We start from the raw sequence: 20,680 nt of genomic DNA, 5'->3' as shown, positions 1-20,680 counted from the left end.
AGTGTTAAAAGGGAATTTTCTAGGAATTAGTGCATAACATGAGGAAATTGGAAATACACCAAATAAATGATCTAATGCATCTCAGGAACAAGACAAAACAAAAACAAAACTAGTAGGAGGAAAAATAATAAAAATTATAGAAGAAATCAATAAAATGGAAATAAAAATGAGATGAGTAAAATCAAGAGCTAGTTATTTTGAAACTATAATCAAAATTGATAAACCATTGGCCCAACAAGCAAAAAAAAAAAAAAAAAAGAAAGAAAAAGAAAGGAATAAGATCCAAATTAATAAAATCAGAAATGAAAAAGGACATGTTATAACAGATACTATAGAAATAAAAAAAATCATCAGGAATTACTACAAACAGATATGTGAAAAAAAATGGAAAACCTAGAAGAAATGTACAGATTTCTGGACACATAACTTACCAAAATTGAGGCATGATGATACAGCAAACTAAATTATCAAGATGGAGACTGAATAGTAATAAAGATCCACCTAAGAAAAAAGTCCAGTACCAGACTCTTCACTGCTGAATTCTACCAAACACTAAAGAAAAAATGATTCCAAATATCCTTAAATTATTCAAAATAATTGAAAGGGAGGGAATCCTCCATCACTCCTTCTATGAGGCCAGTATCACCTTACTTTCAAAATCACAAAAAAGGAAATAAAAAACAAAGAAAGAGAATTATAGACCTAATCCCTGATGAACATACATGCAAAAACCTTCAACAAAATACTAGCTAAATTAAATCCAAAAACACATCAGAAAGATCACCTGGACCAAGTCAGTTTCATCCCTGGGATGCTGGGATGGATTAACACACACAGTCCCATAAATGTGATACAATTTGAATCACAAACAATTATCATATATTTTCTGTGATTTCTGGTAGCTAATATATATAGTACAAAAGCATGTAATATATTGAAATGAAATTGGCATCTTAAGATTTGTTTACTATTTATAGTCCTTATATATACCTGTGAGGAACCAACACTAGTCTCTCTACTATCTACTTATTGAATTCTTTATTTAGTATATGACTAGGTTTGTGACTATAAACTATATCGAAATTATGTTATCTTGAAAGACAAAAGAGAAATAAGAAAGGAAGAGGGAGGGAAGATGGGATGGAGGTAGGCAGGGTAGGAAGTAATCATTTTTAAAACTCTATGTATGCAATTCATGACATCTGCTCTCTTTACATAAATAAATAAAATAAATAAATTATTTTTTAAAGAAAGTCAAATCCTTTCAGCACCCTCTCAGTAAGCCTGGAGAAGGAATCCTTATTTCCCTTGTAAGGATCTGTTATTGTCACAGGTGTTTTCCACAGCAGAAAAGAGGGCCCTAAAACCAATCCCTGAGAATCAGCACTAGACAATAACCACACGAGCAGCCTCAGATCCTGTGGCATTTGTGAAATCAATCAAAGGTTAGACTCCTAGGCCCTTCTCACCAACACCAATCAGAATGAGGCTTAAGGGTAGCAACAGGTATTCAGGTTCTGACAGTCTCAGCAGCCTGCCAGCAGGCTCCAGTAGACAGGAAACCCAGAATATGTCCCTGATGAGACCGGGATGGAAAAGTAGCTGGGCAAGAGGATAGTAATTTTCCACAGTTTCCTAATCCCACAGCAGGGGCTATTCATTTTCATTCATAAAAAAACACCACTTTCTTCAAGAAAAGAGAAAAATAAATCAATTATTGACAATGCCTTATCTATCTATATTAATAAGGTTAATAAAGTAAAATGTATACCTATTGCACAGATTTTATTCATTTTTAAATAAATCTGATTTTGGCAGAAAAATTTTAGTTCAAATATTGTAGTCGTTATGACAGAAAGATACATATGAAGAAGAAAATGGCAGAAGGGTAAAAGCAACACATGTATACCAGGGTTTTAAACAGGTAGCACATAAGAACGAAATTCAATCATCTTTTTCCCTAACAGGCACCAGACTATCTCCTTAGAGGATAACTGCATTAGGTTAAGAGAAATTTCTTGATTAGCAGCTTAGAATTGAGAAGAGGAAACTCACTGTGTATAATACTTAGAAAGTCAGTAAAACGATGGCATGCAAAAGAAAAGTATATGTTTAAAAGGAATCTGTGTTGCAGCTGGTGCTGTGAAATAAAAGTTAAGCCTCTTCCTGCAGTGTCGCCACCCAATATGGATGCCAGTTTGAGTTCTGGCTGTTTTACTTCCTCTCTGACTCCCTGCTAATGTGCCTGGGGAAGCTGAGGAAGATGGCCCAAGTCCTTGGGCCCCTGTACCCATGTGGGAGACCCAGAAGAAGCTCCTGGCTCCTGGCTTCAACCTGACCCAGCCCCAGCCCTTGCAGCCAAGTGAGCCAACAGATGGAAAACCTCTCCTCTCCTCTCCTCCTCTTTTCTCTTCATCCCTCCCATCTTCCCCTCCCCTCCCCTCTTCTCTCCTTCTCTCCGTCCTTCTCTTGCTGTATCTCTGCCTTTCAAATAATTTTAGGATTGATTTTCTAATTGTGTAAAGAATGCCATTGATATTTTGATAAGGGCTGCTTATCATTTTGTAGATTGCTTTAGGTAGTGTAGATACTGTAACAACATTAATTCTTTCAATGCAAGAACAGTAAATATATATTTATTTTGTGTCCTTCATTATTTATTTCATCAGTGTTTTATAATTTTCATGGTAAAGATATTTCAATTCTTTGGTTAATTTTACTTCTAGATGTTTAATTTTTTATAGTTATTGTGAATGGGATTTCTTTCATGATTTCTCTTCAGCAAGATCATTCTTAGTGTACACAAATGCTGCTGTTTCTGTATGTTGTTTTTGTATACTGTGGCTTTTACTGAATTAGTTTACTAGTCTTGACAGCTTAACGGTGGAGTGGTTAGCCTTTTCCATGTACAAAATCATGTCATCTACAAACATGGATATTTTGATTTCCTCCTTTCCAATTTGTATGCCATTTTATTATTTCTGGTCCATAATTGCTGATCAGTATCTCCAATAGTATAATGAGTAAGAGTGGTGAAAGTGCACATCCCTATTTTGTCCCAGATCTAAGGAGGAATGCTTTCAACTTTTCCCCATGCAACATGATATTGACTACTGATACAAAGCATTTAAATTTCTGTGTGCTCATTCTATGCCTTATTTATTTAATGTTTAACCATGAAGAGATATTGAGGCTTATCAAATGCTTTCCCCATGTCTACATAGAAGATCATATGGTTTTTCTTCTTGATTCTGTTGATATAATTTATGTTCAATGCTTTGTAAATGCTGAACCACCCTTGCATCTGCAGAATAAATCCCATTTGACCAAGGTGTAAGATCTTTTTGATGTAATGTTGGGTTAAATTTGCCAGTATTTTGTTGACAATGTTTGCATCTATTTTCATAAAGAATGTTGGTCTGTAGTTTTCTTAATTGCATTGTGCCTTGGTTTGGTTTTGGTATCAGAGTGATGCATGATTCAAAAAAATGAATTTGGCAGAGTTCCATCCTGTTCAATATTTTGGAATTGGTTGAATTATATTGGAGGTAGTTCCCCTTTAAACGTTTTATAGAATTCTGTTATAAAGGCATCACATCCTGGATGGGAGATTTTTAATATATATATATATATATATTTTTTTTTTTTAAAGAGCTGTGTGTCTTTATATTAGTTTATGGCTTTATATTTGGTTCTCTGGTTAGCACCTGCCACACTTGACTAGAATATAAAACCCATGCATTTAGGGACTTTTTCTATTTTTGTCACCAAGGACCTTTTTGCTTTTCTCACAATTACATCCCAGCAACTAACACAGAACATCTGGAATAAAGTCTGCTGGTTCATGTCCCAAATGGATGCAACAGCCAGAGCTTGACTGATCCAAAGACAGGAAACCAGGAGCTTCCTCTGGGTCTCCTACATGTGTGCAGGGGCCCAAGCACTTGGGCAATCTTCTACATGGGATCCAGGGAGCTGGATCCAAAAATAGCATCCTTGACACAAACCAGCGCCCATATGGGATGCTGGCACTGTAGGGGGAGACTTAGCTTACTATGCCACAGTGCTCAGCTCATCACAGTTCTTTAAAATCAAAAGTCTGCAACAGTCTGATGTCTCAAGTTTATTTCTCTGTCTATGACTCAAAAGGCCAAAATGAAAGCATCTTCAGAGTTGCATTACATTCTGGAGTACTATAGAAGAACTCACTTCAAGAGACATTATTAGCAGAAATGAGTTCCTGAAGATGTAGAAGTCCAAATTTCCATACAGAATGTTGGCTCCTGGAAGCTGCTGTCACTGTTGCTCATAGCTCCCTCCTCTTCAGTTTTCAAGGCCAGCAATCTCTCTTCTACCTCCATCTTTTGCTGTGTCTCTCTTACCCTTCTGCTTTATGCTTGCAATTCTAATAGCCTGTGTGATTAGATTAACACCCAACTGGATGATCCAAGTTAATCACCGTATTTTAGGAATAGCTAATTAGTAACCTTTAATTCCACTTGTAAAATCCTATTGCCATGTAACATTAACATACTCACAGGTTCCAGAGATTAAGACATGGACATCTTGGCAGGGGCAGGGTGTTATTCTATCTACAAACCAGGTCAGACAGCATTCACTTATTCAGTGTTCATAATACCTTAAATATACCAGTTACTCAAAATCTGCCAAAATTTTGTATGCTTCCTAAGTAATCCTGGAAGTACACTCTGAAAAGGCAAAGCAGAACTTTGAATGTATGTTTTCATTATTTCTTACTGACATAGGTTCACTTCAATTTGTATTTAATAAAACCTATGGTTGAGGTATGAGAATTGTTCTGAAAAGGTGCAATGAGATGGAAAACTGTCTTTCTGAACTTTCCCTACACTAAAAAAAATGCCATCATATAGTTCAAACAGATAGGAATTGTTACAATATCTGAACTCATGTACCCTGAAATGAATTTAATTTAATCTTTATAAAATAACTTGACTGGAAAACACAGTTCAGGAGGCCATGCTGAACAATGGAATTCTTTTATGGTGAACTAAAATGGCTAAGAGAAAAACTATAATCTCTTCTTCATACAGTACACTGACGTTATGATTTTATGTAACACCATTTTTCTACCTAGCACAGAATGCCATTAAGGTTATCTAAGTCAAAAATACATTAGAATACAAGTAATCTCTTTATAATAAAGTTTATATCATATTGGCATCTCAAGCTAAATTTTTACAAATGTAGTAAACCTACTTTTCTATATTATATTCAATTTCAATTTACAATGATTGGGCAAACTTTAAACCTCTACTTTTCTTCAAGATTATGAATCCCATCAATAGAACCTGTGAAATCATTAAACAGTATTTATATGAAAAACCATTTTTGCAAGGTGGTTCAATTTTATGAAAATGTACATAGTATGATATATATATAAGTTAATGTTTCAATTTTAAACAAATGGATCTTTATTCCAAATCTACAACATGGTGTACCAATACTAATCCTTAAAAATAAAACTGAATTCATATTGTAGATCACAATACTAGAAATAAAATTATTCTGATGTATATATCATAAAATTTAACTCATCTACTCACCCATAAGTATATATAGCAGTTCACATACCTATTGCAGTCTATACACCTATATCTCCCAATTCGATCACAGTGAATAGGGACATTATATCAACTCTAAAACTGATAGGGTTACTAGTAACTGTGAATACCTCCTAAACAATAGTAACAATGATTTTAAATGACATTTAGTTTTAAGATATAAATTCTAAAAATTAAAAGGTCTATATAAACATACATATATAAAATAAATTTTGATTATTAATTACTCACAAAAAGAGCCCCACAGAGTATACATAATAGGCTCAAGAACATGAAAAATTCCTGAGAGAATGAAAGTAATCAAGACATGCACTAAAAAGCAACAAGAACGCAGGACAGAACTCAGCCTTCAAGGTGAACTGGCATTTCATTATCTGAGGCACCTAAGCAAAAATAATTAAACACTATCACTTACTTCATTGTCTATAGAAGGGTTCCATCTTATCTGGCTGATAGTGCGGAAGATAAAGGGAGGGACATGGCACGATCAGGGAAAGTAAGTGGAGAACCTTAGACAAGGATACACAGGAGTGACTCAAAATGGCTAGTGAATACAGCATGTGAAGACCAAATGTCAATGTATTGCATTTGGTGGCGCTTAACGACTATCTTTCCTTCTTAGTGGAAGCAATCAAGAAAGCAAATCCTAACAGAATCCCCTTCCTCAAGCAGGTTATGCCAGCAGAGTCTATCAAACTAGCACAGTCTATCCAGAAATCAATGATTGGATGAGCATGTTCCTAGTTGGCCAAAAGCCATGGTATATATCTGCAGTTTTGGAATTCCATACAAGTCAGCATTTATGTTGAGAATACTGGCTGAGTTTGAATGATATATAAAGACTTTAGAAAGAAATATAAATTTTAAAGATAAGCGCAAAATCAAGTACCTTCAAACATTTCAGGAAAGATCATCCAATTAATAACAAAAAAAAAACTTATCCCAAAAGAATCAAAGTGAAATATTCAAAATCAGAGTTTAAATTTAATGGTTAATATAATTAATATTAATGTTTCATATTATAAAAGAGATTAACACATGTAAAACACTAGAAAATATGGATCAATTAAACACAGACATTTGTGAAAAATATCAATAGAGATAGAACTAACCCTAGGGTTATAGAATAAAAGCATAAATAAATGGATTGAGTAGTAGAATGAATATAACTTTTGTAAGCAAAATGTACAACAAAGGCAAAAAGAGTTAGAGGATACTGAAAGAAAGCATGAAGTGGAAGCCAGAAGTCCAATGTCAGCTAATACAAAAGTAATATTGAAAAATGGCTAGAGAAGCAATATGGGAATAAATAATTACTGGGAATTTATATAATAAATATATCTCTAAAGTTTACATCTTGAACAGGACAGTCACTAAATTCTTTGATGCTATTGTTTAGCAGACATTTCCAGGTGTTTAATAACCCATTTTTTTTTTGACAGGCAGAGTAGACAGTGAGAGAGAGACAGAGAGAAAGGTCTTCCCCCTGCCGTTAACGGGTTCACCCTCCAATGGCCACCGCGGCCGGCACACCACGCTGATCCGATGGCAGGAGCCAGGCACTCATCCCGGTCTCCCATTGGGGTGCAGGGCCCAAGCACCTGGGCCATCCTCCACTGCACTCCCTGGCCACAGCAGAGAGCCGGCCTGGAAGAGGGGCAACCGGGACAGAATCCGGCACCCCGACCGGGACTAGAACCCGGTGTGCCGGCGCCTCAAGGTGGAGGATTAGCCTAGTGAGCCGCGGCGCCAGCCCCAATTGGTTTTAAAACTGCTATTTATTATGTCCCTAATCACAATGAATTGCAAAAACTACAGTATAGCACATAACATATAGCTATGTGCATCTCAAATTTAAAATGCTCACAATCTAACTCACAGTATCCTTCTCCAAATCAGTGCTTCTTATACCTGACTCCTGACTTATTCTCAGTTAATGCTAAATCACTTTTTTCTACTTCTTCAGCCCTAACACCTTAAAGTCATCCTTAACTTCTCTTCCCATGGCCAGCATCAGAATCCTTGGTGTATACTTCAGTTCACCTTCAGAAAAATATCTACACAGTAACACTTCTCATCATCCTCACCAACAACACTCTGCCCCAAGCCACCATCATGTCTCATGTGACAATAACCTGCTATTTCTACTCTTGACCCTTTCCATTCCATAATCTATGATATAGCAACCAAAGTTCTCCAAAACACTGACTCATATAACTTCTCATCAAAATACTCTAATAGATGTTGCTCTTCACTGTGAAGCATGATGTACCAAGCCATATGTCACCTACCTATCCATTACCTCTCTGAGCACAACTTTTCACCTCCAAATGTTTCTGCTATAGCCTTAGTAACTTGCATTCTATATTGTAAAACAGGCCTTACTATAGTATCAGTGAGTTCATTCTGTTTCTACATTGTGTTTTCCTCATAATTGTTTCATAGATATTTAATAGAGTTGTACATAGAAGTCAATAGCTTGAGTAAATTGTACAGTTAACATTCGTGGCTATTGGTCCTACACTAGCCCCAATTTATTATAAAAAAATTACAGCAAGGCACAATTTCTGTCACAATTTCCCAAACTGGTTTTCAAAAAGAAATCTACCAATTTCCCAAACAGGATAGCAAGAAAAGGGATCCAACTCAACACACGGTTAGAGAATAGTTGAGAGTAAAAGTTGAAGGACTGCACATGCCAACAAGCATTAACAACAAAACCCAGCAGATATCAGCAAAGAAAATCTGAACAAAGAGAGTTATCTTCAAACGATTTTTTAGTTATTTATTTGAGAGACTGAATGAAGAGAGGGGGATAAGACAGGGTGTTAGCACTCTGATCCACTGGTTCATTCCCCAAATGCCTGAAATGGCCAGAGTTGGGCCAAAGCTGAAGCCCAGAGATGGAAGCACAATCCAGGTCTCCTAAGTGGGTATCAGGGACTAGATTACTTGAGCGAATTTATTACCTCCCAGAGTCCATGTCAGCAGGAAGCTGGAGTCAGGAGCCAGATTACAGTATCTTAACTCAGGTACTGCATGTGAGAAGCAGTCATCTTACAAAGCCTCTTAATACCTAGGAGAATCTTCTACTCAGAGTCATTTTAATATAATAAAACATTCAATACACTAGAGTGCTAATTTGCAGACATTTGTGGCATAGCAGGTAAGGCTACTGCTGGCATCCCACATGGGTGCCAGTTTGCATCTCAGCTGCTGGACTTCCAATCTAGCTCCCTGTTGATGGCCTGGGAAAGGCAGCAGAAGAGGGCCTGGGTGCTTGGTCTCCTGCCACTCACATGGGAGACCTGGATAAAGCTTAATATATTAAGTGAGCTACAGAACATATGAACATTTAAATCAATAAGGTTGATCTTCTTCTAGAGATAATTACAACCAACTATTGGAAAATACACATTTTAACATTGTTTTAATGTTTATTATTTTCATCTGCTTGAAAGGCAGAGCATGAGAGAGAGAAAGAGAGAGAGGAGAAAGAGAGAGAGAAAGAGAGAGACAGAGAGAAAGACAGAGACAGAAGAGAGAAATCTTCTATCCCCTGGTTCATTTCCTAAAGGTCCCCAATAGCCAGGGCTGGTCCAGGAACCCAAAACTCTTTCCACGTGGCCCACAAGAGAAGCAGGGGTCCGAGCTCTTGAGCCATCATCTATTGCCTCCCAAGAAGCATTAGCAGGAAGCTGGACTGGAATTGGAGTGGCATGTACTTAACCAGCACTCGGATATGGGTTGTAGGAATCCCAAACAGTGGCTAAACCTACTGCACCAGAACAACTAGCTCTACACATTATTTTAAATGTAAATGGAACCTTAACAAAGTTCAAAAAAAGGGAAATGTGCATACCACATAAATACAATACAATGTAGTTAATAATCAATTATCAAAAGAATATATTTTCCAATAAAGCTGCAAACATTCAAAAATTTAAAAATTTTAAATAACTTATAGGTCAAAGAAGATATGATAATGTAAATTAGTATATACATAGGTCTAATGCTACTGAGAATATTGTAAGCTAAACATATAGCAAAATTAAGTAAATGTCATTGCTTTAAGCCACAGAAGCATTGAAATTGTTCATTTACAAACAGCATGACAGCAAATTAAAAATATCCCTATTCTTTTTTCCTGAAGCTAGAAAGAACAAAGTCTGATAACAAAGAATGTTGACAAGGAATATTCAAAAATCTCATTCACAAGTACATGAACAAAATTCCTGGGACAATATTGTAAAAAGCAAAATCACAGAGTTTCTATTTTTAAAAAATATGAAAGAATTCTGATAAGGAAAGGGTTCTTAAACAAGAATCTAAAAGCAACAAATATAAGGGAAAGATGAATAAATTTGCTCATATCAAAAGAAATCATTGGCCGGCGCCGCAGCTCACTAGGCTAATCCTCCGCCTTGAGGCACCGGCACACCGGGTTCTAGTCCCGGTCGGGGCACCAGATTCTGTCCCAGTTGCCCCTCTTCCAGGCTAGCTCTCTGCTGTGGCCAGAGAGTGCAGTGGAGGATGGCCCAAGTACTTGGGCCCTGCACCCATGGGAGACCAGGAGAAGCACCTGGCTCCTGCCATCAGATCAGCGCGGTGCACCGGCCGCAGTGCGCCGGCCGTGGCGGCCATTGGAGGGTGAGCCAACGGCAAAAAGGAAGACCTTTCTCTCTGTCTCTCTCTCTCTCACTGTCCACTCTGCCTGTCAAAAAAAAAAAAAAAATAAGAAATCATTAAGAAAGTGAAAACTAAATCACTAGAAAGACAGTATTTTTTATACATACAACTGTATAATAAATAATAAATAAGGAACAATTATAAATCAGTGGTAGGATTTAAGAAAGAGTAGAGGGAAGAGCTAAGGATAGGGGTGCCTGTAATATTCTATATTAGCATCTACATAGTGGTTACATGGGTGGCTCACTGGGAAACAAACATTGAAATTTAACTAATAATTCGTGTACTTTTCAATACATATTCTTAAGGCAATACATTTTCATACTTTCTTTTTGTTAATGTATTTATTTTTATTTGAAAGGCAGGCAGACATACAGATAGACAGACCAGGATCTTCCATCCACTGATTCACTCTTCAAATTCCCAAAACAGACTGGGCCAGGTCGAAGCTAGCAGCCCACACCCACTCTGGCTCCCCATGTGGGTACCAGGGATCCAAGTACTTCAGCAATCACCTCCTGCATCTCAGAATGCAATACAGTTTATTTTTAAAGACGTATGCTTTGGAGACTGTGATTATAATTTACAGGTAAAACCACAAGGCTTTATAGCAATATAAAATGTCAGATTTTCTATTATTGCTTTGTAATATATTTATAATAAAAAGTACATAAGACATGATTTCCCAAAAAGAGATTTATTCATCTATTGAACTCATGTTAGTATAATTTAACTTTAAGTGTAAAAAGGCTTGGAAAATATATTCTTGATATATTAACAACTTTCTTAGAATTCCACATTTTATTATGTTTCTTCTAAGTGCAAATCTCTCAGTAAAGAACAAACTGCCCACATAATCTCAAATTCAGACAATGAAGCCTTATAGCAACATAGAATGATGTTTTAAATTATAAAGAAGTATAATGTATTCAGGTACCCAGTGCTGACTCTACAAAGTAGGCTACTAAAATCAATTTTTATCACTTGAAATCTATTGCCATTAGAGAGCAATGCCAAGTCATTGACACACTAATGGGTTTCAAAATATTTCAAAAAGGATAAGTAAATTGCAAAGTCTTTTAATTGAAATGCAGCTCCAATAAGTATAACAAATTGCATGATATGAGCCTTCTGTGAAGCTAGCATATAAAACTATCATACCATACAGTGTTGAGTTTTAATGAATTTGCAACTTTGTTGAGCTACATTTTACATAACAATTTTTCTACACTGAACTATTACCTTTACTGAACCTTCTAATAGAAAAGGAGTTGTTTTTCTATATTGTAAGTGCTTGCATTCTCATTTTATTTTACAACAATAATGCAGCATTTCCAAAGAGGATTGGATTCGTTCTACAAAATTAGACATGGCTTGCTTGAAAAGAATATTATATCTGACTGAAACATATTTTCCATGTATTCAGCTACAAAACTACACTACATGAAAATCATTAAACTTAAATTAGAAACCAGGCTTTCTAATTTCTGGGGTGTTAAATTAACATTGAAAAAATGATAATTTCTGACTGCAAAAGTTGTAATAATCATACATAAAAATAAAACCTCTTCAAGAACTTCACAATCCTCAATTATCATATCTTTCCCTATTTTTTATATCTATGCTTCTTGTCATTTATGTAATGATATTTCAGCCTCTGATTCTCCTCCTTTCTATAAATATATTTCATGGATACAGAAGGAATATATTCCTCTCCCCAAGACGCACACATTTAAACACTTTTTTTTAATTATTCAACCAATTTAAGAAAATCTACCTCCTGTCCTGCATGCTTTTCTTTCTTTCCTTTCCAAATCCTCTCCAAATCCTAAAATTAGTATTACATTATTATTAACAAAACAGGGAATATTGTTGGAATGGTATTTCAAAGACTAGCACAACTTGATTCCTTGTTACTAACAATATAGTAGCTATGGAGAATATGCAAACAAGACACAAATCTAGAGTTGTATTTTGGTTGGTGACATGGCTTGATTATGTTCAGAAGTAATATTACATCCTGGCTCCTGGTTTTGGATCTGCTCAGCTCTAGCTGTTGCTGCCATTTGGGGAATGAACCAGCAGATAGAAGATCTTTCTCTCTTTCTCTCTCTCTCTCTGCTTCTCACTGTCTGTAACTCTACCTCTCAAATAAATAAATAAAATCTTTAAAAAAATCTACAAATATTTTCTATTCTTTTTTCTTTTTCTTTTTCCACAGCACATATGGTGAAGGCAGTGCCAGGATTGTGTTATATTCATTCCTTCTCCACACCGTGGTGTCCCTTCATACACTCTGTTTTGAAATAGTCCCTATTAACTTGCTATCCCTTGCACATATTTATTTTTAGCTGAAAAAGAAGTATGCAGCAAAAGAGCAGGAGGAAGGAAAGAAAAGTAAAACAAATGTAGTACTTTAAGATATGACCAAGAACTTTCCAAAATGAAAAAGTTATCAAAGCACAGATTCAAAAGCCCTAGCAGATAATATACTCAGAAAATCATAGCTAAATATACCATTAAACTGATCAGAATGCCACAATTAGCATGCATGTTAGAATCCAGAGCGCATTTTTATTCTAATTCATCAAGTTGCTTTCTTTTTTTTTAAAGATTTATTTATTTATTTGAAAGTCAGAGTTACACAGAGAGAGAAGGAGAGGGAGAAAAAGAGAGAGAGAGAGAGAGAGAGAGAGAATCTTCCATCGCTGATTCACTCCCCAGATGGATAAGGGCCAAAGCTGTGCGGATCTGAAGCCAGGAGCCAAGAGCTTCCTCTGGGTCTTCCCAGTGGGAGCAGGGCCCCGAGGACTTGAGCCATCTTATATTGCCTTCCCAGGCCATAGCAGAGAGCTGGATGGGAAGTGGAGTAGCCAGGACTTGAACCAGCACCCATGTGGGATGCCGGCACTGCACGTGGCTGCTTTACCTGCTATGCCACAGCCCCAGCCCTTCAAGTTGCTTTCAATAGAAAAAAATATATACTCATACCATTAAGTGCATATATTTACCCTGTCAAATTATTACAACATACTAATATGAGTCTACAAAGAATGAAAACAGTAACAGATCTAATAGCCCCTCTAGGTGGATGTAACATTAATGATATAACCAACTAATTTGTCTTGTATTATTAAAATACACTTTATCAATTTTACTTGTAAGGATTATATAATGATGATGAGATGGAATGACAAAAATTTACTTTTTAAAGCATATCTATCCTAAATGTCAAATGATGCACGAGTCTGACAGGCACCATCTTTAGGTTATAAATTTAGGATTTTTAAAGTGCATATTTATCTCCTATAAAAAGTAATTCCAAAACGTTATGGATCAACACATTCTACAGGTATTTGGTTATAGTAAAGTGAAATCCTTTTTCTTTCCCTTTCTCAGTACAGTGCAGGGCTAGACTCTGAGGTAAGTGGTAATATCAGTTCTCCACTCAGATTTCTAGGATCCCTTTGTATATAGTTTACATACCTATAGCAACATGTGCCTTTCCTTCTAGCCAACAGTTCGTTCTCACAAAATAAAATGGTACTAAGAGCCCAGCTTGCCTATAAATCAAAATATTCCAATGTGCGTGGGAATTTGTATATTCCTAGATAGGTCCTTAATCAATAAATGGTAGATACAGGAGTATGAATGCTATAGCTCTCTTACTTTGGGAAGAGACAAGAGCTGACATTCTAAAACACCCAGAAGTACAAGAAATGTTTATGATATAGACTGGGACAAAATAACTCCTTCACCTTGGTTGAGGAAGTACCAGGTCCACCCATGGAACTTGAAACAAACTACATTGTTTGATTGAAAGCAGTGCCAAAATTGCATTGTGTGAAGAACATATAGGATCTTTGGAAAATACATCCTGTGGTGTGGGGAGCAAACCGGACTAGACTGAGTTACTGGAATTAAGACTTATTCTATGCATCTGCTCTCCCACAATATGGCGCTGGGAGAGAAGTAAACAGCTTCCGCACAGCTGCCTCCAGTTCAACTAATAAACTGTAGGACTTGCTCCTGATTGGAGGAGAGCAGCGTACTCAGCGTGTGGGCAGCCGAGTTGGGATTGGCGGAGGAGGACTATAAAGGAGGAGAGAGACGGCATGCACCAGGAACATCTATGGGGAACATCTAAGGGGAACATCTGAGGGAACACCTGTGCAGCCCCCGAGAAAGCCGGCCGGCGGTGTGCCGCTCCCCTGCGGAAGTGGGGAATGTGGCCAGGGGAAACTGCCCTTCCACAGAGGTGGAAGGGATAGTAGCCAACCCGGGAAGAACCAGCAGCAAACCCGGGGAGGGCCGAGCAGACGAAAGAACAGCGCAGGGTCCTGTGTCGTTCCTCCACGAAGAGGGGGAGCGACACTGTGGTGTCTAGTCTGGCCACAATATTTCATATTTCTTCCACATACAAAAAGAAGAAAGACTCCCAAATTTCATCACATTACGGCATTAATTTACAATTGAGGATTCTGTCATCTAATTCTGATTTGGGATAAAGATGAGATTCCCAGAGCTGTGGTTTTTTAGTTCCAGCTCTTTGCAATCAATGATTATTGTTCAAAAGTCCTCAAATTAAAGGGACAAATTGCTTTTCCAACAGATAGGTAGTAAACTAAGTGCTATAAACACTAAATAGTATAAACTGTGCAATGGGAAAAATAGGAGAGAAACAGCAGTGAGAGGTTCATAGGAAGTCAAATCCAGCTAGGCACGGGTTGCTGGTTCAGGCCTACTTACTGAGAGTTGTTCAATATATTTCATGAACCCACCCTGTGGACTCATGCTCTTGTCTCAGTAAGACTTTTCAATTAAAAAAAAGTAGCTTGTATTGACAGATAAGAGGATTTTACCACCTGCTTGTAAAAATTTAAGGGTCCAAAGGCCTCATTTCATGTGTCTGTCCTTCTTGGGTCAAACTGAGATAATTATATAAAAAACTGTGTAAGCTTTGGTTTCATCAATTTATAAGCCATTGCATTATACAAAGCCATACCTACAAGATGTTTAAGATAAGCTCCCCTGTATATTTTATCTATATGACCACGATCCAAATATGATCAGTATTCTCCACACATTATCTCCCTTCCCAATAAACAAAGTCCACTTTCTGCTTTCAAGCTAACCACTACACTGTAGATTTTGATTCTGTTATGCTTAATATTCTAATAAATTATTTCCACAGATTTCCTCTTACCTTCCTTTGCATATCCAATATCTCCTTACTAAATGCAGCTTCCCTTAACAGTTCTCAAAAATTCTTTTCGGTTTAAAAGCTGATTATTTCAGTCTAACTCAGAAAGTGAGTAGCCTTTAGAATAATTTATGTATGATATATACTTATTAACAAATACAACCATTCTGAAATATAAGTAAGGGTCATTTACTTGTAATGTATTTAAAGTACCCAAAGAAGCAAAAATAATTTGATTGAAAACTAATGAAGTTTGCTCATTTTTGAAAATAAAATTTCTTACATTTTGAATAAAGATATAGAATCAATAATCCACAAAATTGGTCTGATAAATTTTTGCCTACATTCAATATTATTCTGAATTTTAACAGGTCAGAAATATTTAGGGAATCTATCCAAAAAAAGCCAACAAAATGTGCACATTTATTGCAATAGATTAACAATACTCAACAAGATGGAAGAGCTGCATTTTGATAAACTTCAGAGTATTTCTGAAGCTAGAATATTACAAATCACTGAGAAAATAGGAGAAGTAATTAGTTTTCACACTACAGTGATTTTTATATCAAAGGTATTACTATGTCTATTAAAAAAGTGAACAAAACTACCTTCATGGGTATGTTCAATTAACTTCTAAGATAAGTTGTATTTCTTTCCTAAAATAATTTCCCGTGGGAATGTGATGCAGAAGTCATAGTGCTATCTTCATGAGAAAATATTTTCTAGGTGAAATAGTCTCAGTGCCTGATAGGTTCAGTCTAGGAATGTTGTATGCTATGTTATTGCTGAGTCATCATTCATTTCAATATTTGGTTTCTACTAATATTGTGCTAACATCTTCAATTACTATTTTTTTATTTTTTTTTTAATTTATTTTTTTTGACAGGCAGAGAGGACAGTGAGAGAGACAGAGAGAAAGGTCTTCCCCCTGCTGTTGGTTCACCCTCCAATGGCCACCGCGGCCGGCGCACCGCGCTGATCCGATGGCAGGAGCCAGGTACTTCTCCTGGTCTCCCATGGGGTGCAGGGCCCAAGCACTTGGGCCATCCTCCACTGCACTCCCTGGCCACAGCAGAGAGCTGGCCTGGAAGAGGGGCAACCGGGACAGAATCCGGCTCCCTGACCAGGACTAGAACCTGGTGTGCCGGTGCCGCAAGGCAGAGGATTAGCCTAGTGATCCGCGGCGCCAGCCTCAATTATTATTATTTAAATTTTTAAAAATAAATCTTTAAACTATTAAATTATTTAAATTATTAAAGTAGTTAAACTTTACATTAAAAGTATCCTTTTTTTTTTTTTTTTTTTTTTTTTTACAGGCAGAGTTGACAGTGAGAGAGAGAGACAGAGAGAAAAGTCTTCCTTTGCCATTGGTTCACCCTCCAATGGCCACTGCAGCCGGTGCACCACACTGGTCCGAAGCCAGGAGCCAGGTGCTTCTCCTGGTCTCCCATGCAGGTGCAGGGCCCAAGCACTTGGGCCATCCTCCACTGCCTTCCAAGGCCACAGCAGAGAGCTGGACTGGAAGAGGAGCAACCGGGACAGAATCTGGCACCCCAACCGGGACTAGAACCTGGGGTGCCAGCGCCGCAGGCAGAGGATTAGCCTATTGAGCCATGGCACCGGCCAAAAGTATCCAAATATTTTATAATACACTTTTTAGATATTATGAAAGAGTATTTTTTCATATAGAGAAAAAAAGCAAAAATTTAATAAGTGAAACAAATTTTTAATAAGCCTAAGGTTTTTATTCAAATATTATTTCTCAGTAAGGCCTTTCTTGATAACCTTATTTGAAATTGAAGAAACCCATTCCAAATTGAATCTTCTTTCTCTCTTAATTTTTTCCCATAGCATTTAGAAACACCTAGTTTCCCTCCTTACCTCATTCCTTCATTTCCCCCCCTCTTCCTGCCGCCTCTTCTCTATCTGCTCCTATCTCCTCCCTTCCTTCTGCCGTTCTTCTATCTTTCCTGTATCCATTTATCAACCTATCTCTTCATTAATTTATTAAACATCTCTTATAGTTGATATTAAAGTCTGTGAAACAGGAATATTTCTATTTTGTTCAGTGCTGTATCATAAGAATCTGCAATACTGTTTTTTTAAGATTTTATTTATTTATTTATTTGAGAGGTAGAGTTACAGACAGTGAGAGGGAGAGACAGAGAGAAAGATCTTCCGTCCATTGGTTCACTCCCCAGATGGCCACAACGGCTGAAGCTGCACTGATCCGAAGCCAGGAGCCAGGTGCTTCTTCCCTGTCTCCCATGTGGGTGCAGGGGCCCAAGGACTTGGGCCATCTTCTACTGCTTTCCCAGGCCACAGCAGAGAACTGGATTGGAAGAGGAGCAGCCAGGACTAAAATCAGTGCCCATATGGGATGCCAGTGCCGCAGCTCAAGGATTAACCTGCTGCACCATGGAGACGGCCCCATGCAATACTGTTTAATGGATGAGGTTCTCTCCATATGGGTTAAATGATAGGATGAATGAATCTAATCCTGTTTACAAGATCTTCCCAAGTTTACAGAATAGTTGCTACTTATAAAATTTTCATAGGTCTCTATAAAAGTTAACTAAACCCTATTTTTCTTTCCATTTAGCATGCTTTAAAATTTGTATTACTGTTCCTTGATGAACACCCTTGATGCTTAGATTTGGGACATATCATTAATTATTTCCTTAGTGTAATCCCAGAAGCAGATCTTTGGATCAAACTCCACACATATTTGAAACACTGTGCCAACCTAACCTTGAAAAGCACTGGTATCAGTTTACACTTTGACCTCATTGTATGAAAGTTCCTAATTTTTCTCACTCTCAACAATGATTTCACATATCTTTTATTTAAATTTGTGGAGCACTTCTGCCTCCCTGACAAAAAGCCCAAAGACAGGTCAGTATGAGAGCTAAAGTAATGTTTAAGTACTTTTCCTCTTAATGATCTCACTTTACCTGAGTTGGATCAATCATAAAATCATTTACAAAGCCATGAATTAAAACTTGGTATAATAAGAGCAGATTGCTTTCTAATGTGCTACACTTCATTTAATAATTTCTTCATTAAATGATCTAATATGTTTTTATTTGTTATACATTTAATGGTATACTGATTGCAAATACATAACCTCCCTCTTTAAACAAGTGAAAATGAGTTTTATCCTTATTAAATAAATGTAGCCAAAAATGCTTCCTTTATAAAGGAAATCATTCCCATTTTTATTGTTAAAAGCTCTAAAATAATTTGAAATAATCAGATAGCTATTATATGTTAAGTGACTGAATGAATATTCTATCACTTTGTGAGTCCCATGAGAAAAATTAACTCATATATTTATCAATATTTGTTCTTAAACAATTTACCTAAAAATATGTCTACTAATCAATTTTAATTTTCTAATTCTTCTATTTATAAATAGAAAAGAACAATATGCATTTTCCTTAAATTCTATAAAGCAAAGTACTCAATTCTTCCCAATAAGGTAATGACCCAAGTAACAAATATGCATATCATATTCTAAAAACTAGGTCAGGGGCCAGCACTGTGGCATAGCCAGTAAAGTCATTGACTGCAGCGCTGGCATCCCATATGGGCACCGGTTTGAGTCTCGGCTGCTCCACTTCCCATCCAGCTCTCTGCTATGGCCTGGGAAAGCAGTAGAAGATGGATGAAGTCTTGGGCCCCTAGACCATGTGGGAGACGTGAAAGAAGCTCCTTGGCTCCTGGTTTCAGATTGGCACATCCCCAGCCGTTGCAGGCATCTGAGCAGTGAACAAGTGGATGGAAGGCCTCTCTCTCTTTCTCTTTCTCTGCCTTTGCCTCTCTGTAACTCTGCATTTCAAATAAATAAATAAATAAATCTTAAAAATTAGGTCAAATAGCCTATCAGTTTCAACTATGTATGCATGTAACATTACATTACAATATAAAATAATTCTATCTAATGTTTAACCAAAAAGGTCCTGTTCATTGGTATTAATGTGAAACAAAATTGTCAATGTTTAAATGACGAAATATCGGTAAAGAAACACTTTGTTTAATTTCTAGGAATGAAAGATACGAAGGACATCATTCATAAGACAAACAATTGACACAAAGTATTTTGATTATAAAATGCATATGTTTTAAACAAAAGACCATATTAAGTGTCTTCAAAAAAGTTAAGTATTATAAATACTATAAAGAAAAATGGGATTTTTCATTTTAGAGCAGAAAATCATGTTGGTACCAGGAGCTTCAAAAAGTTTATGAAATTGAAGTAAATGATAATGTAGATTTTCCATGAACTATTTAAAGTCTTCTCAATTGTATTTATTAAAAGAATGAAGAATTCTTCATCATATTAATCAACAGATAAAGCTAATCTAAGTAAAGATCCATTAAAAAAACTAAAAATTTATATAGAGTTCACAATATCACACTTGAATATCTTTCTCAACTGAATCGATAAAACAGAATTTCAACACCTGGAATTTAATCTAAAGTTACTAAAATTAAGCATGGATATTAATTGAATTGGCCCTGGGTATCAATTAAATTTATGTTAGAGCCACATTTTGGACTGCATAACTTTAAGACAGATGATTAAATTTAAAAGAATGAACAAATCCATAATTATTAAAATATATAACATGTCAGAGGAAATAACATTTCATGCTTCATGGTATTAAATAATAGCTTCAGAATCCATATGGATTTTTCTAATATGTTGATTATGGAGGCTTTATATTATCATTACTTTGAAGTATAGGTCACTTTCAGATGCAGTATGGCAAATTTAATGAATTACTTTTATTAACTAATGTGGTAAAGTCTTTTCATTTAGCAGACTAGCAACTCCGACAGTCACTATGCTTTGGACTTCCATGAAGGAATAAAAAGTCAGAGTGCAAATCGTGATGCTGAAGGAAACTTATCATGCATACCATCCACTCTGTTATGCAGAGTCAAGACAGGGAGAGAAAAAAACTTCAAGAAATATGAAACTCTACATAATCTACTTCAAAAGACCATGATATGGGTATTTATTTAATATTTAATTGATTGTGCTTGGTGATGGCAATGGTATTAGAACTTCAAAGAATTCATTTCCCTGTACCACTTCTGGGTGACCACATACTGAGAACAGTCAAGGACACACTAAAGGACTTAGAATTCTACTTCATAGCAAGCAAATCCTATCATA

The 20,680-nt window shown here is 36.4% G+C and overlaps 1 protein-coding gene across 6 annotated transcripts in view; it reads right to left on the bottom strand.

Moving 5' to 3' along the window:
- The window catches only part of STPG2 (sperm tail PG-rich repeat containing 2), a 604,392-nt gene that overhangs the window by 327,113 nt on the left and 256,599 nt on the right, over nucleotides 1-20,680 (bottom strand). The gene's annotated exons all lie outside the window — the stretch shown is intronic.

The sequence above is a fragment of the Oryctolagus cuniculus genome, chromosome 8 (genome assembly GCF_964237555.1).
Source record: "Oryctolagus cuniculus chromosome 8, mOryCun1.1, whole genome shotgun sequence".
In the NCBI taxonomy this organism is placed as follows: domain Eukaryota; kingdom Metazoa; phylum Chordata; class Mammalia; order Lagomorpha; family Leporidae; genus Oryctolagus; species Oryctolagus cuniculus.
This window is presented reverse-complemented; position numbering and strand designations above follow the sequence as displayed.